This window comes from Rhinopithecus roxellana, chromosome 19 (assembly GCF_007565055.1).
Source record: "Rhinopithecus roxellana isolate Shanxi Qingling chromosome 19, ASM756505v1, whole genome shotgun sequence".
Classification (NCBI taxonomy): domain Eukaryota; kingdom Metazoa; phylum Chordata; class Mammalia; order Primates; family Cercopithecidae; genus Rhinopithecus; species Rhinopithecus roxellana.
In genome coordinates this window covers 70565285-70571990 of record NC_044567.1, presented here as the reverse complement: position 1 = coordinate 70571990, position 6706 = coordinate 70565285, and the positions used below count along the sequence as shown (strand labels likewise).

Sequence of the window (6706 nt, the reverse complement as noted above, 5' to 3'; positions counted from 1 at the left end):
GCACAGGCTCTTAAAGCTCCCAGCTGGAGGTGATAAACATCACAACTAATGACATGTAACTGGCTAAAGCAAGTCACATGCCTGCACTTTACTCAGAGGGAGCCCACCATGTTCCCAGAGGAAGAAATGCAGCTATTTCATTAATGGGACAAATAATTAACACAGTGGGTTTGGGATGAAGGGATGTGTGGTGGTTCAGCTTCATCTGGGTTCTCTTTTGGCAACCTGCTCACCTGGGACGGGCATGTGTTCCTGTCTGCTCTTGGTCACACAGTAAAACTCCCCAGGACTAGGCGATCAAGGGTGAATTTTTTTTTTTTCGAGATGGAGTTTTGTTCTGTTGCCCAGGTTGGAGGGCAATGGGGTGATCTTGGCTCCCCACAACCTCTGCCTCCCGAGTTCAAGAGATTATCCTGCCTCAGCCTCCTGAATAGCTGGGATTACAGGCATGCGCCACCACGTCCAGGTAATTTTGTACTTTTAGTAGAGATGGGGTTTCTCCATGTTGGTCAGGCTGGTCTCGAACTCCTGACCTCCCGCCTCGGCCTCCCAAAGTGCTGGGATTGCAGGCGGGAGTCACAGAGCCCAGCAAGAGTGAATTATTAAAAAGCCAATTTAACCAGAAAAAATAAAGCCACATTTACAAACATCTTTACCAGTAATAATGGTACTATTGTGATCTACATATGCTTGTCTTCTATTGGTTGATGCCTAAAAACTCATCGCTGTGGTTCCAGTGAGGGCTGCAAAGTGGTGAACACGTGACCCAAACTCAAAATGATTGAGGCAAGGCCAAGCGCACAGTGGCTCACACCTGTAATCTCAGCACTTTAGTAGGCCAAGGCAGGCAGATCACCTGAGGTCAGGAGTTCGAGACCAGCCTGACCAACATGGTGAAACCCCCATCTCTACTAAAAATACAAAAATTAGCTAGGCATGATGGCGCACGCCTGTCCTCCCAGCTACTTGGGAGGATGAGGCAGGAGAATCGCTTGAACCCAAGAGGCAGAGGTTGCAGTGAGCTGAGATTTCACCACTGCACTCCAGCCTGGACAACAGAGCAAGATCCATCTCAAAAAAAAAAAAAGATTGACCCAAGCTAGATCCTTCTAGAGTTATTCCCTGGGACTTTGTAATTGAAGTCAAGTGCAAAGTCAGTGGTGAAACTATGAGGCTGAACTCTGAGTCTATGAGAAATTCCTTTCATTCTGGGGTAATCCCCACTCCTCTGTCCACTGACCCCGCCCCACCCTGCTGATTCTCAGAGTATTATTTCAGAATCTACATTCAAATAATGCTTTGAATATTATATTCGAAGTATTAGAGTCACTTAACTAATACTTTGTGAAACCCACATATATGTATGTGTGAATATATCTGTATGTGTATGCACATATATAATGATATGTAGATGCATATATATACACACATATATATGTTATCCATTAATCATAAATAAGTACTACTATACTAATAACTTTAAACATTTACAATAATATATTTTATAAAGGGCATGATAAGAGTAGAAATATGGGGCTGGGCATGGTGGCTAACACCTGTAATCCCAGCACTTTGGGAGGCTGAGGTGGGCAGATCACCTGAGGTCAGGAGTTCAAGACCAACCTAACCAATATGGTGAAACCCCGTCTCTTCTAAAAATACAAAAATTAGCCAGGCATGGTGGCACATGCCTGTAATCCCAGCTACTCAGGAAGCTGAGGCAGGAGAATCACTTGAACCCAGGAGGCGAAGGTTGCAGTGAGCCAAGATCATGCCACTGCACGCCAGCCTGGACAACAGAGCAAGATGCTGTCTCAAAATAAAAAGATTAAAAATATGGAATGTTGCTAAATATTTATTTCTCGCCCCCATGGATCATCATATATATGCTGCTTCAGAACACTTTGAATATATCCAGAATTCTCGAGTGAGACTGCCAGATGCAAATGCTATCTTTGCCAATTGCTAGCTCTGTGAACCTGAAATACTTAATCTCTTTGTGCCTCAGTTTCTTCTGAGAGAATGAAACCAACATGCACCATTCTGTATTTTCACTCTGGTATTCTTTTATTTGTTTTTTCCTTAGAATTGTCCATGTCAATCTGTCATGATTTTACTCTCACAAAGACAAAATCAAAAATCATTAACACAGCTTTTCTTTCAGCAGGATAATGGCGGTATTTAGTATTTCACAAAATGAAGCACCGTAATTGCAGCTTGCTTTTTCACTCTGACGTTCTAAATGCCCAATCTAGTCCTTTTTTTTTTTTTTTTTTTTTTTTTTTTTGAGACAGAGTTTCACTCTTGTTGCCCAGGCTGGAGTGCAATGGTGCGATCTTGCCTCACTGCAAACTCCGCCCTCTGGGTTCAAGCGATTCTCCTGCCTCAGCCTCCCAAGTAGCTGGGATTGCAGGCATGTGCCACCACACACAGCTAATTTTTGTATTTTTAGTAGAGATGGGGTTTCACCATATTGGTCAGGCTGGTCTCGAACTCCTGACCTCAAGTGATCCACCCGCCTCAGCCTCCCAAAGTGCTGGGATTACAGGCGTGAGCCACCGCGCCCTGTCTGGTCTTGTCTTAACTAAAATGGCAAGCCATCATGAGGACCAAATTGAAGCAACTTTGGCAAAATTACATATTGTAACAAGCAGGCAGACTTGAAGTGGACCTGCCCACCTCAGATTTGCATCCTACCATTTGGGAATTCATTGCATGATCCACAGAGTCTGAACAGGAAGGCAGACAGGAGAGGAAGAGCCGACAGTGAGATAAATGGCCTCTCTGGAATAGCTAAGAGTACAATTGTATGGATTATCTGAATCAGTTAGGACTCTGTAGCTAATAAAAGAAAGGAGATTCAAACTGGTTTAAGGGATAAAGGGAATTTAATGACCTACAGAACTGAAAAATCAAGGCTGGTCTCAGTGGCTCATGCCTGTAATCCCAGCACTTTGTGAGGCTGAGGTGGGCAGATCGCCTGAGGTCAGGAGTTCGAGACCAGCCTGGCCAACATGGTGAAACCTCGTCTCTACTAAAAATACAAAAATTAACCTGGTATGATCGCAGGCGCCTGCAATCCCAGCTACTCAGGAGGCTGAGACAACAGAATCACTTGAACCCGCGAGGCGGAGGTTGCAGTCAGCCAAGATCTCGCCGTTACACTCCAGCCTGGGCGACAGAGTGTGACTCCCTCTTAAAAAAAAAAAAAAGCTAGGCATGGTGGCACATGCCTGTAGTCCCAGCTACTAGAGAGGCTGAAGCATGAGAATAGCTTGAACCCAGGAGGTAGAGGGTTGCAGTGAGCCGAGATCATGCCACTTCATTCCAGCCTGGGCAACAGAGAGGGACCCTGTCTCAAACAAACAAACAAAAATAACTGAAAAATCAAGATATAAGCTTCAGATGAGACTTGATCCTGGAACTCAAGTGATGATAACAAGGACCTGGCTTTTCCCTTGTCTCTCCATTTCCAGTTTTGTGGTGTTGGCTCCTTCATCAGGCTGTAATCCAGCTGCCTCCCCAGCAACTCCAAACTGCCTCTCACTGCACTAAAATGGCAGCCACTGATCCAGACCTTATATCCTCACACCACAATGCCCAGGGAAAGAGAGAATGGCTCATTCAAGTGGCTCTTGGGTGGGTCTGGAATTAACTGTCTCTGAACTCTTTGGTCCAAATTGGGACACACACCCATTTCGACCCAATCACGGTAACCAAGGGTTGTCTTAAATCAAGGAAGAGTAACTGGGCTCAGTGCCTCGCCTGTAATCCCAGCACTTTGGGAAGCCAAGAGGGGGCAGATCACGAGGTCAGAAGTTCGAAACCAGCCTGGCCAATATGGTGAAGCCCCGTCTCTACTAAAAATACAAAAAATTCGCCGAGTGTTGTGGTGCACACCTGTAGTCCCAGCTAGTCGAGAGACTGAGGCAGGAGAATCCCTTGAACAGCAGCAGGCAAAGGTTGCGGTAAGCCGAGATCACGTCAGGCCTCTGCACTCTAGACTGGGCGATAGTGTGAGACTCTGTCTCAAAAAAAAAAAAAAAAAAACCTCAGGGTCACTTTGAAATCCAATTTTTAGTCAGTATTTTGTATTCTTTATTTTTAAGGTTCCCAAAAAGTCTGGATTCAACCCCAACGCTTTCTCAGAGGGCAGCTTCAGGTTTCTAACGGTGGATGGCGTGGGAGAGGCTTCAGTCAGCAGTGGTTGTAGGGAAGTTCGGGCGCAGCCCACGGCTCCATGCCCTGCGACGGGGGCACGTGCAGGCACCAGCTTGAAAAACTCCATCGGGCGCGGAGCTGACCCACTCGGCTCCGAAGCCAACCCTAGTCGGATCAAGCAGCTGAACGCAGGCCCTGGGACCTGGTGATGGCCGTTGCGACCTCGAGAGTTCTGCGGGTGGGTGGGAAGGAGGAGTGGCGCGCTGAGGGGGGCGTCGGGCAGTGTTCTGGACAGCAGGAGTCAGTGCCTCAACTTCCCCAGGATTCTTCCGTGGGAGCAGCCCACTCCCACACTCCGCCCCGCGTGGGAGACGAGCCCTGAGAACCAGAAGACACACCAGGCCAGGAGACTCCAGAGCCCTGCCAGAAGACTTGCTGAGACCCCACTGAAGGTAGCCCTATGGCCGCGCTGAGCTCACGCACTGAGTCCGGGTCTCCCGCAGAGAGCCAGGGACAGCCCCTGCAGGAGGGGCGGGGCGGGGCGGGGCGGGGCCCAAAGCTGGGCGTGGCCACGCCCCAGAGGATGAGTGGAGCCCCGCTAGAGTCGGGGGGTCTTCGAGGAGCTCCAGCGCTCTGCTCCCCTTGGTGTCGCCGAGGCTGCTGGGGGGTGGTGAGACCGTGGCTTGGAGAGGACGTGCTGGGAAGCTGGGTCTGGAACCCGCCAGGCTTGCGGTGGAACTGTCGCGGGAGAGGCACTGCTGCACCGGGACGGTGGGCTGGTGGGCTGGCCACTCTGGAGAACCTGAGCCTGCAGTTACCTCTGTAGCTGAACCTGCGAGTATGGAGGGAGGAAAGAGAAGCTTTCCGGGATGGCCAGAGAGCAAGCCAGGCTGAAGGGCTCCGGAAAGGCTCACAGGAAGTGGGCTGGAGGGTTCCTTGCGGGTGGAAGGAGGAGGAGAGAGCTAGGGAGCAGGCTTGGGGGACTGGGGCGTGGGGGAAAGAGGGCGAGGCTCCTCTCTTTCCTCTGTTGCTTGTGGGCGTGGTTGCAACCCCCATCCCCGCTTATCTGCGATGTCGGCCACAAAGATGTTGACCCGGAGCCCACAGAAGGCCAGTGCAAAGAGAGGCCCGTGCCCTTTACTTTCTGCCTTATCTTGTAGGAAAAGAAAAACTTTTTATCCGAGGAAGGCAAGCCTTTTAAAATTATCAGGCCCATGGAGAGGATCGCTTGAGCCCAGGAGTTCCAGACCAGCCTGGGCAACATGGCGAAATGCCGTCTCTACAAAAAATACAGAAATCAGTCGGGTGTGGTGGCTACTGTCTGTGGTCCCAGCTACTCAGGAAGCTGAGGCAGGAGGATCGCTTGAGCCCAGGAGGTCGAGGCTGCAGTGAACCAAGATCGTGCCACTGCACTCTGGGCTGGGTGACAAAGCCAAACTTTGTGACCAAAAAAAAAAAAAAAAAAAAATCAGGGCCAGAGAGGAATTAAAATGAGACAACAGTGACATCCGATTACCCCCTTTGAGCTATGTGTTCATCTCTTGAACTGCTTGCACTGGCTTGCTATTGCCATAAGTAGCTATAAATTAACCTAGTAATGCCACACTGGATACTATAACCCACCCCCTATAGCTTAACAGTATATAGCCAATCACTAATCAATGAGGTTCCTTTAAACCAATGAGTATTCATAACAACTTTGTATCAGCCCACTCCCTGTCCCCATTTTTGCCTTTGAAAACCTGCTTGTAACAAAGCCCTAATGGAGCTCATATCCAAGGTTACTTGGGTCTGAGTCTTCCTGGCAGCTGTCCTCCCTTTGTTTTTTGTTTGTTCGGTTTTTTTTTTTTTTTTTTTTTTTGAGACAGAGTCTTACCCAGTGCCCAGGCTGGAGTGCAGTGGCGCGATCTCGGCTCACTGCAACCTCCGCCTCCCGAGTTCAAGCGATTCTCCTGCCTCAGCCTCCCAAGTAGCTGGGACTATAGGCGCCCGCCACCAAGCCCGGCTAAGTTTTTTGTATTTTTTAGTAGAGACGAGCTTTCACCGTGTTAGCCAGGATGGTCTCGATCTCCTTACCTTGTGATCCGCCCGCCTCGGCCTCCCAAAGTCGTTTTTTGTTTTTTGAGACAGAGTCTTGCTCTTGTCACCCAGGCTGGAGGGCAATGAAGCGATCTCAGCTCACTGCAACCTCCGCCTCCCGAGTTCAAGCGATCCTCCTGCCTCAGCCTCCTGAGTGGGTGGGATTACAGGCAGGCACAATGACACCCGGCTAATTTTTCATATTTTTAGTAAAGACGGGATTTCACCATGTTGGCCAAGCTGGTCTCGAAGTCATGACCTCAGATGATCCACCTGCCTCAGCCTCCCAAAGTGCTGGGATCATAGGCTTGAGCCACTACGCCTGGCCCCCTTGGGCTCAGGTAAACTCTTTGAGTCATATTTTGTGCCTCAGCTTCTTTTAGGTTGACAATTGACTCCCAGAATATGGAGTCTTCAGCTATGAGGAGCAGGGCCATGGGTGAAGAGTGCCCACACTGACTCAAAG

At 49.3% G+C, this 6706-nt stretch overlaps 1 non-coding gene across 1 annotated transcript; it reads right to left on the bottom strand.

Annotated features, from left to right (window-relative positions):
- Nucleotides 1-2086: 2086 nt before the first annotated feature.
- On the bottom strand, nt 2087-2224 carry LOC115895027. The gene has a single exon (XR_004055234.1). It is a non-coding gene; the product is annotated as a small nucleolar RNA SNORA69 (small nucleolar RNA).
- Between the last annotated feature and the right edge of the window lie 4482 nt (nt 2225-6706).